At 36.7% G+C, this 17,725-nt stretch overlaps 1 pseudogene; it reads right to left on the bottom strand.

The window, feature by feature from the left end:
• Nucleotides 1-417: 417 nt before the first annotated feature.
• On the bottom strand, nt 418-1,152 carry LOC119511491 (annotated as a pseudogene).
• Between the last annotated feature and the right edge of the window lie 16,573 nt (nt 1,153-17,725).

The raw sequence follows: 17,725 nt of genomic DNA, 5'->3' as shown, positions 1-17,725 counted from the left end.
ATTACGTGAGTGAATTCCTTAAAATAAATATCTTATTAATGCACACACACACACACACACATCCTGTTGGTTCTTTTTCTTTGAGGGAACCTGACTGATACATTAGGTATGAGGGAACTTCATTATAGGAAAGGATGACAAGAATTAAGAAATAGGCATCAATCATTTAATATGAGACATGGATAAAAGGATCAAATAATTTTAAATACCTTTTATAGTCAAAACAGATATAGATAATCATATGAACTGAAAGAAATTTATTTATAAAATTCTTTACTTAACCAGTGGTGAGAGCCAAAAAAACAGCACACCAAGAAACAATCAAGTGAGACCCCACTAAGCCAGTTCACACAATGGAATGACCAGAACTGCTCCTTAATAATAATTAAGCTAGAAAGATGTCTTTCTGTACATTCTTCAGTTGCACAAAGATATACATTTAACCAAAGGGGTCTGTACAAGTAGCAGTGTGGTTCTTGTAGGTGCAGGTGAGTCACAGCTTCTAGAGTGCTGTCCCCTGTCTACCTGACAGCTGTTACACCACCTTTGTTGGTTTCTTTGTTGGCTTCTTTCTCTTTTTCTGCTCCTTTGTTGGCTTTCTCCTTTTCTCCTTTTCTGTCAGCTCTTTTATTTCCTCTGTTGTCAGCTCTTTTCTCTCCTATTTTGTCCTGAACACTGGTGTAAACTGCTTTGGTATAGCCTTCCTGGTTTTGAGCAATTTCAATGGCAAAAAATTGTATTCTGGAGGCAAAGATGGAGTTTTCTTCATTGTAGCCCCGAGAGCAATCTAGTCACAGCAAAGTGCCATAGTTGACGTCTTCTACAGTCCCATCAGACTTCAAGCAGAATGGCCTCCACATATCTTTAGTAGATTCTGACTTGAGTTTGTCTGGATTCAAAACATCTATTTGAGTTTCTCAAAATTTTCCTGGAACTCAGAGTAGATTTGGTCATCAACTTTGGAGTTTAAGAAACTGGGTCAACTGATGAAATTAGCTTGTAGTAGACTTCAGTGTGCTGCATTGCTCTCATAGCCCAAGCTATCTCAATATCAGGATAGTTGCCATAAGACTCTGCTGGAAGAGAAACAGCATGTGCCACAGACACCAGCTCCCCAGAAACCAGCTCATCAGTTCCACTAGTTGCCTCCATGTTCTAAACTTTACTCTTAAATACAGTTTGAGTGAATAGGAAATCATAGTCTCATATATATATATATTTTTCTTTAGTATCTTATACCAGTTGTTCCATCATCTTTGGTGTTGAATGTCGCTGTAAGAAGTCTGGGGCCTTATAAGTAAGTGACTTGATCATTTGCTTGACTGCCTGAAGGAATTCTTTATCTTTGCAGCCCACTAACTTTACTACCCTGTGTCTGTATGCTGACTACTTGGGGTCATTTTTTCCTGACTTACAGTATACTGTTTTAATACAGAGATTCAATGATCTTTTAATTTGGGAAGTTTTCTTGAATTATTTTTTTTTCCCTTGAGTACCTTTTTTTTTCTTGAATTGTGTTTTAGAATATTGTGAACTTTTCAAATCCCTCCCCCTTTAAAGTCCTTTTTATGCATATGTTGGATCTTAAATTCTTATCTTCCATTACTGTCATTTTCTATCTAATCCTTTTTAAACTGTTTCTTTATTTTCATTTAATTTTATTCATTTTTTTGTAGTTCGTATCTTGCTTGGCTCTTAGAATATTTTCTATAATATCTTTCTCACTTTGAACTTCCAATTTTGACTTAATATTTGTGATGGTTTTATTTTCTTTCTGCTCCATTAAAAAGTTCATTAGTTCATATTTCATCTCCTTATATTGCCTTATCATCCCTTACCTAAATTGTTTCATTTATGATTTATGGTTTTCCCCTCTTACAGATAAGAATTTAACTTTATTTTAAAAAATTAATGGTAAAATATTTACACACAATTTCTCTATGCTAATTTTCTGATGGCATTCTTTAATAACAAAAGTAACAAAATTTATTGTTTGTAAATTTTGCTGCTCCATTTCTACAGTTATTTATTTTTAAAAATTTTAATTTTTATTGAGCTTGTTCACATACCATACAATTATCCAAAGATCCAAAGTGTATAATCGATTGCCCCCGGTACCCTCATACAGCTGTGCATCCATCACTGCAATTAATTTTTTGTTCAGTTTTTAGAACCTCTTCATTACTCCAGACAAGAAATAAAGACAAAGAAGTGGAAAACAAACAAACAACAAAAAAAAAAAAAAACAAAGAAAAGAAAAGGAAACTCAAATCCTACCATATCCCTAACCAACCCCCTCCCTTGTTGACTCATAGTATTGGTATAGTATATTTGTTACTCTTTATGAAAGAATGTTGAAATACTACTGACTGTAGTATATAGTTTGCAATAGGTATATATTTTTTCCCTATATGCCCCTCTATTATTAGCTTTGAGTTGTATTGTCATACATTTGTTCTGGTTCATGGAAGAGATTTCTAATGTTTGTACAGTTAATCACGGACATTGCCCACCATAGGATTCAGTTTTATACATTCCCATCTTTTGACCTCTAACTTTCCTTCTGGTGACATATATAACTCTGAGCTTCGCCTTTCCACCGCATTCACGCACCAATCAGCACTGTTGGTTATTCTCACAATGTGCTACCATTACCTCTGTTCATTTCCAAATGTTTAAGTTCATCCTAGTTGAACATTCTGCTCATTCTAAGCAACTGGTGCCCATTCTTTAGTCTCGTTCTATATCTTAGTAACTTATATTTCATGTCTATGAGTTTACATATTATAATTAGTTCCTATCAGTGAGGCCCTGCAATATTTGTCCTTATGTGTCTGGCTTATTTCACTCAGTATATTGCCCTCAAGATTTCGTCATCAACCCATTTTTTTTTTTTTAAGATGGTTTTGTTCACATGCCATACATTCCATCTTGAGTAAACAATCAATGGTTCTCTGTATAGTCACATATTTTTGCGTTCACCACCCTCACCACTGTCTATATAAGAGCATCTACATTTCTTCCACAAAGCAGGAGGAAGAGTCAAAGAAGTTAGAGAGGCAAAAGAAAAAAAAAAAAGAGGAAAAGAAAAAAAAATGACAGCTAGGAAGCAGCAAAAGGAAAGATAACCTTAAATCCAAGTAAAACAAAGAGACAACACCACCAATGTCAAGTGTCTCACACCCCTCCCTATCCCCCTCCTTACCTATCCCCCACTCTTATCTTCATTTACTCTGGTATATCACCTTTGTTACATTAAAGGGAGCATAATACAGTGATTCTGTTAATTATGTTCTCCAGTTTATGTTGATTGCATCCTTCCCCCAATGCCTCTCCATTTTTAACACTTTGCAAGGTTGACATTTGCTTGTTCTCCCTCGTGAAAGAACATGTTTGTACATTTTATCATAATTGTTGAACACTCTAGGATTCACCGAGTTACACAGTCCCAGTCTTTTTCTTTCCTCCTTTCTTCTGGTGTCCCACATGCTCCCAACCTTCCTCTCTCAACCATATTCATAGTTATCTTTGTTCAGTGTACTTACATTGCTGTGCTACTCTCTCCCAAAATTGTGTTCCAAACCTCTCACTCCTGTCTTCTCCTAACACCCTGTAGTGCTCTCTTTATTATTTCCTGTAGGGCGGATGTCTTGTTCACAAAGTCTCTCATTGTTTGTTGGAAAATATTTTGAGCTCTCCCTCATATTTGAAGGACAGATTTGCTGGATATAGGATTCTTGGTTGGCGGTTTTTCTCTTTCAGTATCTTAAATATATCACACCACTTCCTTCTTGCCTCCATGGTTTCTACTGAGAGATCCGCACATAGTCTTTTTAAGCTTCTTTTGTATGTGAATGGATCACTTTTCTCTTGCTGCTTTCAGGATTCTCTCTTTGTCTTTGATGTTTGATAATCTGATTATTAAGTGTCTTGGTGTAGGCCTTTTCAGATCTATTCTGTTTGGAGTATGCTGCGCTTCTTGAATCTGTAATTTTATGTCTTTCATAAGAGATGGGAAATTTTCACTGATTATTTCCTCTAATATTGCTTCCTCCCCTTTTCCCTTATCTTCTCCTTCTGGGACAATAATGATACATACATTCTTGTATTTCGTTTTGTCCTTAAGTTCCCGGAGATGTTGCTTATATTTTTCCATTCTTTTCTCCATCTGCTCCTTTGCATGTAGGCTTTCAGATGTTTGGTTCTCCAATTCCTGAGTGCTTTCTTCTGCCTCTTGAGATCTGCTGTTGTATGTCTCCATTGTGTCTTTCGTCTCTTGTATTGTGCCTTTCATTTCCAAAGATTCTGCCAGTTGTTTTTTTTGAACTTTTGATTTCTGCCTTATGTATGCCCAGTGTTTTCTTTATAGCTTTTATCTCTTTTGCCATATCTTCTCTAAACTTTTTGAATTGATTTAACATTAGTTGTTTCAATTCCTGTATCTTAGTTGAAGTGTAAGTTCATTCCTTTGACTGGGCCATAACTTTGTTTTTCTTAGTGTAGGTTGTAGTTTTCTGTTGCCTAGGCATCTGACCTCCTAGGCCACCCCAATCAGATTTTCCCAGATGGGAACAGGGTCAGGTCACAGAAGGAGGAAATATTTAGTATCCAGTTTCCCTGATGGTGTGTCTTAGAGGATTGACACACCCTGTGCATTTCTGCCCAGCAGGTGGTGCCTGTCAACCTGTCAGCCTGTCTTGGGCTGGTGTAAGGGGGTGTGGCCCATGGCTCTCCTCCCCCAGGCTTTGGGGTCTGGTTCTGAATGTAAGGCAGGTAGTAGAGCTGGGGCCCTCCTCTTTCCTCTTGGGAAGTTATGCTCCCTAGAGAGAGGTCATTTGCATATAAATAGATTCTTTGTTTCTCAGGCTCTGCTATCTCCACCTTGTCTGGGTCAGAGTGCTGTGCTTTTAAAATGGCTAAGGGTTTCTTTACTGCAAAGCTCTGCACGCTGAAAATGGCTGAGGCTTGCTCCACTGAGCCACCCAGGTTGACAGAGAGAGAAAGGGACAGAAAGCTCCCAGATTCACCCGTCAATCAGAGATAGCACTGTATCCTCTGGGCTCTCTGTCCTGAGACATATATGTCCCCTGACTCTCCCAAGGTCAGTCATCACCAGAAGCCTCCGTCTTCTGAATCCTCTGTTGGGGATTCGCCGTCTGTATTGAGAAGTTAACATTGAAACCCCAGTTGTTGCTGGGCTGAGGTACACTCTCTTGTTCAGAGAGTTCTGCTCTCTAGCACCACGAGGCTTCCACGAGAGAGGGGCTCTTGGCTCTCAGTGGGGGTCCGCAGTTTTTACTTACAGATTGTGCTGCAATCTTGGGCATTCCTCCCAATTCAGATTGGTGTATAATGAGTGGACAGTCATGTTTGTCTCCCTGTAGTTATTCCAGGTTATTTACTAATTTTTCTGTTGTTTATGAATTGTTCCAGGGAGAGTAACTGGCTTCTGCTCCTCTCTATGCCTCCATCTTAGCTCCTCCTCTCTACAGTTATTTTTAATAACTCATAAATCACCAAAAATAATACACCTTTTGAAGGATAAAAATAATTTAGAGTCTGCTTCCTAGGTTTTCTTCACCTACTTAAAAAAATTCCTCCATTGGTTTCATTTTGTTTTCCTTCAAGATCTAGCCCTAGAGAGGTATCTGAAAAGGAGGATTCAGTATCCAGGTAAGGATAGTCTCACTACAGAATATGCAAACACATTTTCTCTGTATGTAGGATAACCAAAATTGGAATTTGAATAGAGACATTAAAAAAAAAAAACCTCTAAGTGGAAGAGGGGAAAAGAGGCCTGTAATGTCCTTCCGAGAACCTGATACCTATTGGTAAAAGGCATGGTACAATAGAAGTATGGAGGCCTAGGGGTCAGTCAGAGCTGGATTCAAAATCCAGTTCTGTAACTCACTAATGTGAGACCACGGGTAAGTTCCTTAATTATTTGAATTTTAGTTTTCTCATTTATAAAATGGTAATAATATTACTTCATGGAGTTATTTTGAGGAATTAAAAAGATGACTTATGCAAATTCTCTGGTAAAGAGTCTGGCATATGGTAAGTATTCAGGTATTTTAGGTATTTAGTAAGTATTAGTTCCTTCCCCTTCCTTTTAGAAAAAAGCTTATCTGTACCTGGAGTTTAAAAAGACATATCCACTGCTGTCAACTGCGAGCCAAGGCCTGAGAAGTAGACAAAGTAACACTTAAACCCCAGGCTTTGAGGACATACATGATGTGCTCTTTCTATTCTTTGTTCCTCTACACTTCTTTTTTGATGAATGTTGCACAGATAGGAAATATGCAAACATTTTCATAAATGGTTGGAGTAATAGCACAGTAATATGTTTGTAATTGCCTCTCGAGTGTGTTTTAGCTGACCTTTTAAAAATGCATTCCATAAATGTTTTCAAATTTGGAACTCCTGGGAAATAGCAGGATGAAAATTTAGAAGAAATCTTGAAATCTGTGAAATATTAAAAATAAATCCTTAAAAAATTTGGTCAGCATTGAATGAAATAGGTTTTCCAAGAGGTTTTTATATATGAGAAGAAGCCAGGCTAGCTGAGCTTCACAATACACAGGATCTCTTCTCAGTTGGTTTATCTGCTTAACTCTCCATGTTTCTCATGTATTATCAAGATCAGTTTTGTGTTTGGGGGAGGCAAGGGATATAGTTATTGGTATCCTCAGAGCATTCCATGATCCTTCAAGAGGTGTATTATTTTTGGTGATTTATGAGATCTGCAATGGTGAATATCTTGGTCCTGATAGCTCCATTTATTCCAACGTGGCTTTCTCATGCTTGGCTGTTTTGGCCACCTGTAAAAATAATTTACAGTCTGCTTCTTAGTTTCTCCATTCTTCTTGTTGCTTTTGGATGATTTCAAAGAGAATGGGAAAATGGTGGTAATATAGCCTGCCATTATGATTGTACTGGAAGTCCTGTACATATGCTTTCTATTAAGCTGCTTCAAATCCTTTTAGCATTAGGTAAAATACAAATCATAAATTGAATGATTAGCCAACTGTAAGGTATATTCCAAACTTTCCTCAGAACAGTGTCTGTTTCATCTGTTTCATTGGATGATAAAAATTATTATTTTCTTTCCTATTCCTCATGAAAATTGGCTATATTTTTCTTCTTGGATCATTTTTTTTTTCATTCATTTCTTGCTTCAGTCCCACTCACTGTCCCTCTGTCACAGTTCCAATGTTAATCCTAGATCATTATCAAAGTAAATGGTTTTTTATAAACCACTTTATAAGCACAATTGTCAGTGTATGTGGGGTAAGTACTCAGAGCCAAGGAACACTTTCCATCAACTTCACCAGCTGCTCATCCATACCTGAGATTCTGCCTCATGCTCCTGATCTGTGTTCCAATTAGTCTTCCTTCTGGATTGGATCCCTGCCCTGAAACCCTCCCATATTTGCCCCTGGTTAACTTTGCCAATCATCTTTCTCAAGGGTAAAATATTCCCCTAATTCTCTCAGTCCCTCTAGCTGCATACTAGAATCTGTTTCAAAATAAAGCTTTTTGCTCATATACTAGTATAGGATTGATAATGTCTTCTTGACCAAAAGGAGGAAAAGAAATGAAACAAAATAAACTTTCAGTGGCTAAGAGATTTCAAATAGGGTCAAAGTATCATTCTGGAGGTTACTCTCACACAAGCTTTAGCCAGATATTGCAAACTACAACTGTACATTAAGCCCCAACCAACAGTATTCCTGCAAACCCTGGGAGTGCCTTGGACTCTTAAGTCTCTATAAAAGTTTTTCTTAATAAGTTTATTTTTTCAGAAACTTAAGACCTCCAGATTGAGCCCATGCCAGATAAGTCCTGAAACCCAGGGGTACCAGTCTCTCCATGAACATCAACCAATTTCATTCTTCTACCCCATAAGGTCAATACCCCTTTCCAGCACTAAGAAGTGAAATGGTCATTGCCCAGATATCTCTGAAGATTGAGAGAAAGATAAGAGGGAGGAGGTGTAATTGAGAAATTAGGATTTAACAAATGACTGTGACAACTGCCTTGTTATATAGACATTTCCTTTTAGTGTCTAGTGTTTAGAATAGCCAGAAGCAAATACCTGAAGTTGTTGAACTGTAATCCAGTAGCTCTGATCTTTGATAATGATTGTATAACTATATATATATATATATAAAAGTCAGTTGCTCATGTTTATAAGGATCTACTTCTGGAGTGTTGTTCTGTTCCACTGATCTACATTTCTATCTCTGACAATACTACACTGACTTAGTTAACCTACCTCTATTGTAAGTCTTATAATTGGATAGAGGACAACGCTAGTGGTCAGTAAGGGAGGGGTAGGGGCATGGGATGTGTGGGGTTTTCTTGTTTATTTTAATTTTTTTTCTGGAGTAATGCCGATGTTCTAAAAATGATCTTGGTAATGAGTGCACAATGATGTGATGATACTGTGAACCACTGATTGTATACTTTGGATGGATTGTATGGTGTATGAATATATATCAATAAAATTACATTAAAAAATAAAGCCTCTTGGAATCATGTTGTTTATGATCCCTTTCCTATGTTTTATCACTGCATGGAAACTAAAACTTGCTTCCATTTCTCCCATACTCAGTTAGACTGCCCTGTATACTGCTAAATTAAATCCAAGTCTACCATTCCTCTGTGAGTGTTCTAGTTTGTATTAATAGTGACTTATATGAGGGTTTATTTCTGAAACTGGCTCAAGTTCCCTGCTCTCCGTGAACCCATGCACAGGAACTTGGGGGATAATGTGTGTTTTTTATAGGCAAAATTGGTCCCTTTATTAATTTTTCCTTCCAGTTTTTATTTAATTACAGCTAATAGGTATTTTATAATACATATATATATATACCACCAATAGCAAACAGTTTTCTTTATTCAAAATTTGATTTCTCTCTTAATGTCCATTCATTGGAAAGATGAAAGTGATTTTTCATAAGTGAAGGAATAGATTTATAAAATGTTCCTTTCTTAGTGCTTTGGAAAGGAAACATTTTCTTCATTCATGGCATAAAATTAGAATTCAGGAAGAAAATCTGATACAGTGATTAGAGGTAAGCAAAGCACATTGATTCTCCAAACCTTCAGATTTTTGTTACAATTTTTCTTTTAATTGCTGCTAAAAAAATGATTTAGCTATCAGCAGTGCCTTGAGCTAAATGCCCTTGTTACCTGATAAGGCCTGGGCATGGGGTCAGATGGTGACTGTAAATTAGTTTAAAATGCAAGCTGTGCTGTGTTGAGGTTTGACTTTGGAGAATCACTGCATCTAACATTGTGAGTTCATGCACAGTTGGGAAGTCAGGCTTCTAGGGATGGTGGTTGGCAGGCTCAGAAGGCACATCTGAAGTGCACTTTTCCACTTAGGTGCTGACTGAGTGCAAATATGCAGGCTGTGCTTGGACCGCAGAGATGCGGATTCTCACAGCAACCCCTTGCATTTTCTGTATCCAGTTTCTATGTAAGACCTTGAAATGTGTGATTGAAATCCTGCTCTGGGAAGAGAAATGTTAGACAAAGGTCTCACACAGAGAGCAAATCTAAAGAGCTGCAGTGAGCTGAAGATGGATAAAAGTGAGAGAGGCAACTTGGGTCTCTTCCAAGTTCAGGAGTAAGGACTTCACTGATCGAGCTCTGAGTCACCAGCTCTGCCATCTACGCTGTGGATACGCCTGAGTCTTCTTAGTCACTTACTCAGTCAAGCCAAGAATTATTATTATTTTTTTAAAGTATCTTATGTGTAACAGATATTTTCTAAATACCCAGCAATGTGATGTTTGCTGTCATGGGATAACAAAGAAATATGCTGAGTGCAGCATCTAGGTTCACGTATCTTGCTGACTTATTGAAGGGATAACAATTTAAAAATATGACAAGACAGATTGTAATAAAATATTTAAATGATGAGGTGTGGCTGGAATATACCACAGGAATTTAAGGAAAGAGATCAGGGTTAGTAGGTATGTTTTAAGGGATGAGGCTATGGGACTAGACTTTAGTTGGGCTTTCCAAGATGGGTGGGATTTGCGTATGCAGAGAGGGTGAGTGAAAAGTTCAGTTGTGTCAGTCCCTGTCCCTGCTCCCCCAGGGTTCAACCCACTGATATTGCTTCCTGCAGACTCAGCCCTGGCCCAGTGTTTGAGCCGCAGTGCATGGGGCATTTCTGAGCTTTTACCAGTTGTAAGGTTCCCAGGTCTCCTTTGTTGCTTGTCAGAATCTGATGTCCTGTTGTTAACCAGAGATCTTCCTTATTTCAAGGTTCACATGGGTTTTGAAAACAATCAAGTCTTTTGTAATTTTGTTCCAGCACTTGCCCAATTTCATTATCAAAATTCCTTTTGGTGGCTATTCCCAAAGATCCCTTAATGTGCGATTGATGAGGTCAGGAGCAATCAAATTATTGCAAAACAGGAGACTAGTAAAATAAATGGTGGCTTATCTCTATAGTGTTTGCTATGCAATCATTAAAGTGAGTAGAGAGAGACATTTCTTGTGATAGAAATGATATGGTGTTAAGTGGAAAAGAGAGGTTACGAAGAGGTAGGTATTGTAATAATTCTCATTTTAAAATATGCATGTATACAAATTACATAAAAAATAGAAAGGAATATATCAAAAGGCATATAGTAGTCAGCTCTGGGTGATAGGATTATGAGTGATTTTTATATTCTTGTTTACTAATATCAATTTTCTAATCTATCTAAAATAACATTTTTAATTGTATAATCCAAAATTATTTTTAAAACTGACAGCGAATAAATGTAGTTTATACTCAGTTGCATCTTTTACGTGTTATGCTTATCTTTTTGGCTGTGTTTTGAGCACAATAGTATTATCCCTTATGTTAGATTATGTTTTACTTTTTTCAGTGAAAATATTGGAATATCTGCTCCATTTGTAAAACATGATTTGTCTTAATGAGTAAATGAGAAATATGTTTTCCATTTTAAATATATATGACTGTTTTAAACATATATGTCTATATTTCTATTGCTACTGCTAATTTAATTCTGTAAATTTTGGAAAATTTAAACAGAGTAAACTTGGAGCCTCCCTATTAAATTAGATTATGACTGTAACAGTTGATCTAAAACCTGAGCTCCTTCTACCTCTGGTTATTCTTCTGTGCTAATTCTCTACTCTGGCAGGACTGTGAGCTCACTGCTCAAGAACACACCTTTTGATACTGATCAAAAGCAGTGGGTTCTCTGCCAGATGTGCTCAGATGACCAATTCCTGAGACACCGGGGTTTCAACGAGAGAGAGTTATTGCTAGGCACGAAGCAGGAGATCAGATGGCCTATCAGCCTAAAAATCTGTCTCCCCGAGCTGCAGTAATTCTGATAGCTTTATGGTATCAAAAGATGGGCAGGTTTTAGGATAATGAGCACAGTGGTTCTAGATGATGATGTCAGAGATGATCTAATTATTGGGCATGTGCAGATTGATTACATGCTTAGTCACAGAATATATGTAAGAAAATGGTGGCCTTAATATGATGATGGACAGGTTAGTTCTGGGCTAACTCAAGACCCTTCATTAATAAACATTAGGGACTGTCTTTAGAGATCATAAGACTCTAGAGTTGAAAAAAAGGGTAAGGCGGTACCAGTGGGGGTTAGTCACAAGGTTTTTACAACCACAAGATAAAGGTTATATAGTTATACAATCATTATCAGAGATCAAGGCAGAGCTGGATTATAGTTCAGAAATTTCAGGTATTTCCCTCTGCGTAATATACTAGAAAGTAAGAAGAAGTATCTGCATAATGATTCAGTATCCATAATCATTTGTTAAATCCTAACTTCTTGATTACTCTTTTGTATGTTCCACATTCATATTTGTTGATCTTGCCACAGGTGAAAGTCTCTCTTTCATGTCTCCTTACCTACCTCAGTGGTTCTTAGTGTCTTCTGAATCATGGGCATAGTTAAAAATCTTCTGAAGATGGTGGACTCCTCCCTAGAAAAATGCTCAGATGCACATAATGTTCACATACAATTTTAGGAAATTTTCATGCTTTTTGAAGCTCATTCATGTCCCATGGACCCTCTGAATCTGACGACCATCCATTGCAACCTCTCAAGTCACAGGTAAATCCCTCCTCTGCCCTGGTCTTTTTCTTGCTTGGTTCACACCACGTGAATTCTTCCTCCTTGTACATTTTTGTCACTTATGTTTTGTAGGACATTACTCATATCACCTTATCCCATTCATGGTAAATTATCCATTTGCCTTTTTGCCTTGGTTTACTCTTTGAGAACAGGGACGCTATTATAACTCTTTATATTCCCCACGGTTTTTAGAAAAAAATTCCCTACCCATAATAGATACTCCTCAAATATTTGCTGATGTAAAGATCCCTTCATACTGGAATTTTCTACTATAAATTTTTAATTTTATTTTTGGGGCTTTATATTAGAGTTTAGGATTAAGTCCAAAGATTTGATAAATATATCATTTAGATATTTGTGTAGTAGTGTGGTATGGATACTGACTTTGGAGGTATATGGACCAGGTTTTAAATCCTAACTTTGCCACTTATTAGCTTTGTGACCTGAAAAATTAAAAATTTCTCTTAGTTTGCCTTGTATAATGTGGGGATAATAATACATACATAATTTTTTTGGGGGGATTGTGAAGATTGGATGAACATTTAGAGACTGGCACAGCGTCTTGCATGATGTGGCTGTGAATAACAATAGTGTTAATATTCTTCACAAATATTCCGAGTTTCGTTTTGCATTTTGCAGTTGCTCTTTCAGACCAGCAAGGGAGGAAGAAGCACATTTGTTGTTGTATCCCCAAGATCACGTACAAGGATGACGTTAATTTCCAAAAGCTAAACACATTTTCCTAGGCAGTCTTTTGCCAGTTGAGCTATTAAAATCATCAGACAGTTTCTTGGTAATCGTTTTCATTGAAAGGAAACTATTTTCTTTCCATCATGTGGCAAGAAGTGCAAGTCACATTGATTTATTTAATGAGAGAGACAGTGCAACAGAAGTATATAAGAAATTAAAGGTATGCTATGTTAGCTTCTCTGTAAGTATTTCTGTCACACACATTTTATTTTAGTTTCACAAATTATTTCAAAAGGGGAATATTTACTGTGAATTGAGTGTTGCACATGGAATTTAAAATATCAACAAAGCTCACAGTGACTTTTATACTTTTTGTTGTTTTCCCAGTCAAATTTATTTCGATAAACATTTGGTCCCATTACATCAACTAAACATCAGAGAAACAAACATAGAACTAGTATGTTTTCTTTTTTATATAATGAGCCCTAAGTGCTGCTCATCATGCCTTGCACTCGGGAATTTCATTGACAAGGACACGATGTGGTTGACAGTGCTTTGATTGGCAGGATTCGCTCCTTAGGACATTGAGTTGGTGCACCAGCTAAAGTACAGAGACACTGCGTCGTCGCTGAATTGGGATTCAAGTAAGGAACAGTGACTTCCCCTGCCAGTTTCCTGGTGTCCTTCTCTGGCACTGTCAAATCTAATCTTTGAAACTCTCATTATTTTTTAATGATAAAGTTGGGAAAGGATCTGTGTGTAAAATAATAAAGCACCGCATCATTCATTTGCATTTGTTCTCTATTCTTTATCACAAGAAATAACAAACATTTAATAAAATAAATACGGGCCAATCTTGATTCTCTAGGTAGAGCTTGCGAGTTCACATCAGGACGACTCTGTCACTCTCTTTTCAATTCCTGATGGACAGACAGTCTGACAAACTAAACCTTCTTTCTTGGAAAAATGGAATAAACTATTAAGCTATCCTGCTACAAAAGTTCTTTCCCAGTGTAATTGTAACAACCAAAGGTTGGCTTCTTCTGGGTTACTGACAGACTCCTGTTTTGTTGGTCTGGTGCTCCCAACTTTTTATGAGGAACTGCTTTTGATTTCCTCGAATCATTAAGTTTCTCACATGGATAAACTGGAGCAAATTGTTCAAGAAAACCTTCGGAAAAGGAGGCTTCACTGACAATAAAAAGTACTTTTTTTTTTTCTTTTTTACATCATTTAGTATGATTGCCATGTAAAAAAACATCCAGTAAGTGAGCTATCTTGGGAGAGTGGAACGAAGTGTAAGCAGATGGAAATTCAAGACTAAGTTCTTTCCCTGACTTTCTGTGTAAACTTGAGTAATTGGCATGATCACCTTGGAGCTCAGTTCTTTTCATTTGAAAAACTGAGATGATGATGATGATGATAGTGATAATTCCTGCTCTACTCACCACAATGATATTTTATGGAAATAAATGACATGTAATCAGATTGAGATTGAGTAGGCTAGTCAGAGCTGTCCTTGAGAGTTTAGTTCAAATGCTGTTTTCCACGATAAACTCTTCTCTGATCCTCTTGTCTCTTTTCCCTCTTTCCCATGATGAATCTCTGCTTCCATTTTCTGATCACTGTGTCTTTTATCTGTACTTTCATGGCCACTGTATTTCTTCATATTAGAATAACTAGACCATAAGTTTATTTTTATGATTTCTAACTATTATTATTTTTTCCCTTTTCCTTCTTTGTGATACATAATTTACCTAAAAAAGAGGGCAGCTGTTTTTTCTTTTTTCTTTTTTCTTTTTTACATTTTTTATTGTGAAATATAACATATATACAGAACAGTGGTAACTTTCAAAGTACAATTTAACAAGTAGTTAGAGAGCAAATTTCAAAAACTGTTATGGGCTACAGTTCCACAGTTTATTTCCTTATTGTGAAATATAACATGTTTACAGAAAGGTTATAACATTCAAAGTATGATTTAACAAGTAGTTATATAGGTAATTTCACAGAATGCTATGGGTTATAGTTCTGCAGTTTCATTTGTTTCCTTATTGTGAAATATATATACAGAAAGTTGATAACTTTCGAAGTACGATTTAACTAGTTATGTAAGTAATTTTACAGAATGTTACGGGTTACATTTCCACCATTTCCGTTATTTCCTTCTAGCTATTCTAATACCCTAGCATCTAAAAATATATATATTTATATAAAGATTCAGTATTTGTAATCCTTTGTTAAATCCCATCTTGTCTGTTGCTACCCCTTCTTCTCATTTAGTCACTTTCTTGATCTTCAGGGATGTCTAGGCAGTGACCACCCTAACTTGTTCATACTGAAAAGGGGTGTCGACATTACGGGAAAGGGGGACACATCTGTGTTGTGATTACTTTATTTTTAAAAAATTCAGTTTTATTGAGACACATTCACATATCATGCAGTCAACCATGCTGTGCTATCAACTATTCACAGTACCATCATATTGTTGTGCATTCATCACTACAATCAATCAATCTTTGAACACTTTCATTACTCCAAAAAGTATGAAAATAAGAATAAAAAACAAAAGTAAAAAAGAATACCCAAATTATTCCATCCTCCCATCCCACCCTATTTTTCATTTAGTTTTTGTCCCTATTTTTCAACTCATTCATTCATACCCTGTATAAAGTTTTCACAATCACGCCATCACACCATGTAAGCTACATAATTATACAATCGTCTTCAAGAATCAAGCCTATTGGGTATAGTTTGACAGTTTCAAGTATTTCCTTCTAGAGATTCCAATACACTAAAACCTAAAAATGGATATCTATATAGCGCATAAGAATGCCTTCAGAGTGACTTCTCGACTCCATTTCAGATCTCTCAGCCACTGAAACTTTATTTTGTTTAATTTTTCTTCACCCTTTTTGGTCAAGAAGATGTTCTCAATCCCACAATGCCTGGTCCAGGCTCATCCCCAGGAGCCATGTCCTGCGTTGCCAGGGAGATTTACACCCTTGGGAGTCATGCCCCACATAGGGGGGAAGGCAGTGAGTTCACCTGCCGAGTGAGCTTAGATAGAGAGAGAGAGAGGGCCGTACCTGAGCAACAAAGAGGTTCTTTCAGGGAGACTCTTAGGCACAACTACAAGTAGGCTTAGCCTCTCCTTTACAGTAACAAGCTTCATAAGAGAAAGCCCCAAGATTGAGGGCTCGGCCTACTAAATTGTTCAGTAATAACCCAGGTGGGGACGTCCAACATTTCTGCATTTTTCCCCAGTTCCTCAGGGTGGGTGGGGGGTGGTGGTGGTGGCTGCAAATATATTTTTATTCTCCAGCCAAATTAATTTGGGATGTATCAGTATTTCACGCTAATCTGTACAAACCTACCAGATCTCACTTCCTTTTCAAAACTTTACCTAGAGAATCAAGATTGGCCCATATTTATTTTATTCAATGTTTGTTATTGCTTGTTATAAAGAATAGAGAACAAATGCAAAAAATTCAAAGGAGCAGGCTTAGCTTCTCCTTTGCAAGAATAAATTTTATGAGGGCAAGCCCTAAGATCAAGGGCTTGACTTATTAAATTGGGAGTCCCTGATGCTTGCGAGAATATCAGGAATTTCCCAGGTGAGGAAGTTTGATATTTCCATGTTTTCCCTAGTCCCTCAAGGGGACTTTGCAAATACTTTTTATTCTCTGCCCAAAATACTCAGGGGTGTATTGGGTTATTACATTAACTTGTGCAGTAACAAGATCTCATTCCCTATTCTAGGTTCCATGTAATTATGTTGTTTAAATAAACTGACCATATAGGTTAAATTAGAAAGTGTGCTGCAAAGAATATAAATTTTGTACCTAATAAATATCTCTTAAATAACAGTTATAACAGTAATAGATGTGTGACTGCTGTAAGAGCTTACCATCTATGAACCTTTACAATAATCCTTATCAAACATTCTGTACTCCTTCATCATCAAATGCCCAATCTCTGTCCATATTGTATCCCCTGATAACCTATGCTCTTAAATTAAATTAGCAGCATTTGATCATTATAGGTAGTTTATATTAGTGAGGCCTTACAATATTTGTCCTTTCATTTCTGGCTTATTTCATTCAACATAATGTCCTCAACATTCATTCATCTAGTCTCACAACTTCATTCCTGGTTTTATTGACTCTCTTGTTTTCATGTTCTCAATTTCATTGATTTCTGCCCCAATTTTTGTGATTTCTTTCCTTCTCTCTGCTTTGGGGTTAGTTTGCTGTTCTTTCTCTAGTTCCTCCAGGTGAGCAGTTAAGTCCTCAATTTTTGCTGTTTATTCTTTTTAAATATAGGCATTTAGGTCAATAAATTTCCCTCTAAGCACTGCCTTTGCTACATCCCATAAGTTTTGATTTGTTGTGTTCTCATTTTCATTTGCTTTGAGATATTTACTGATATCTGTTGTAATGTCTTCCTTGACCCACTGATTGTTTAAGAGTGTGTTTAGCCCCCTTATAATTGTGAATTTTCTAGCCTTTCACCAGTTATTGATTTCTAACTTTATTCCATTATGATTAGAGAAAGTGTTTTATATAATTTCAATCTTTTAAATTTATTGAGACCTGCTTTGTGACACAACATGAGCTCTATCCTGGAGAATGATGCATGAGCACTTGAGAAAAATGAAAATCCTGCTGTTGGTGGGTACAATGTTCTGTAAATGTCTGTTAAGCCTAGTTCATGTATCATATTATTCAAAATCTGTTTCTTTATTGATCCTCTGTCTAGATGTTGTATCCATTGATAGAGCAGTGTATTGAAGTCTCCAGTTATTATTGTAGAAGTGTTTATTTCTCCCTTCAATGTGGTCAGTGTTTGCCTCATGTATTTTGGGGCATGGATATTTATTATTATTATATCTT

This window comes from Choloepus didactylus, chromosome 16, assembly GCF_015220235.1.
Source record: "Choloepus didactylus isolate mChoDid1 chromosome 16, mChoDid1.pri, whole genome shotgun sequence".
NCBI lineage: Eukaryota > Metazoa > Chordata > Mammalia > Pilosa > Megalonychidae > Choloepus > Choloepus didactylus.
This window is presented reverse-complemented; position numbering and strand designations above follow the sequence as displayed.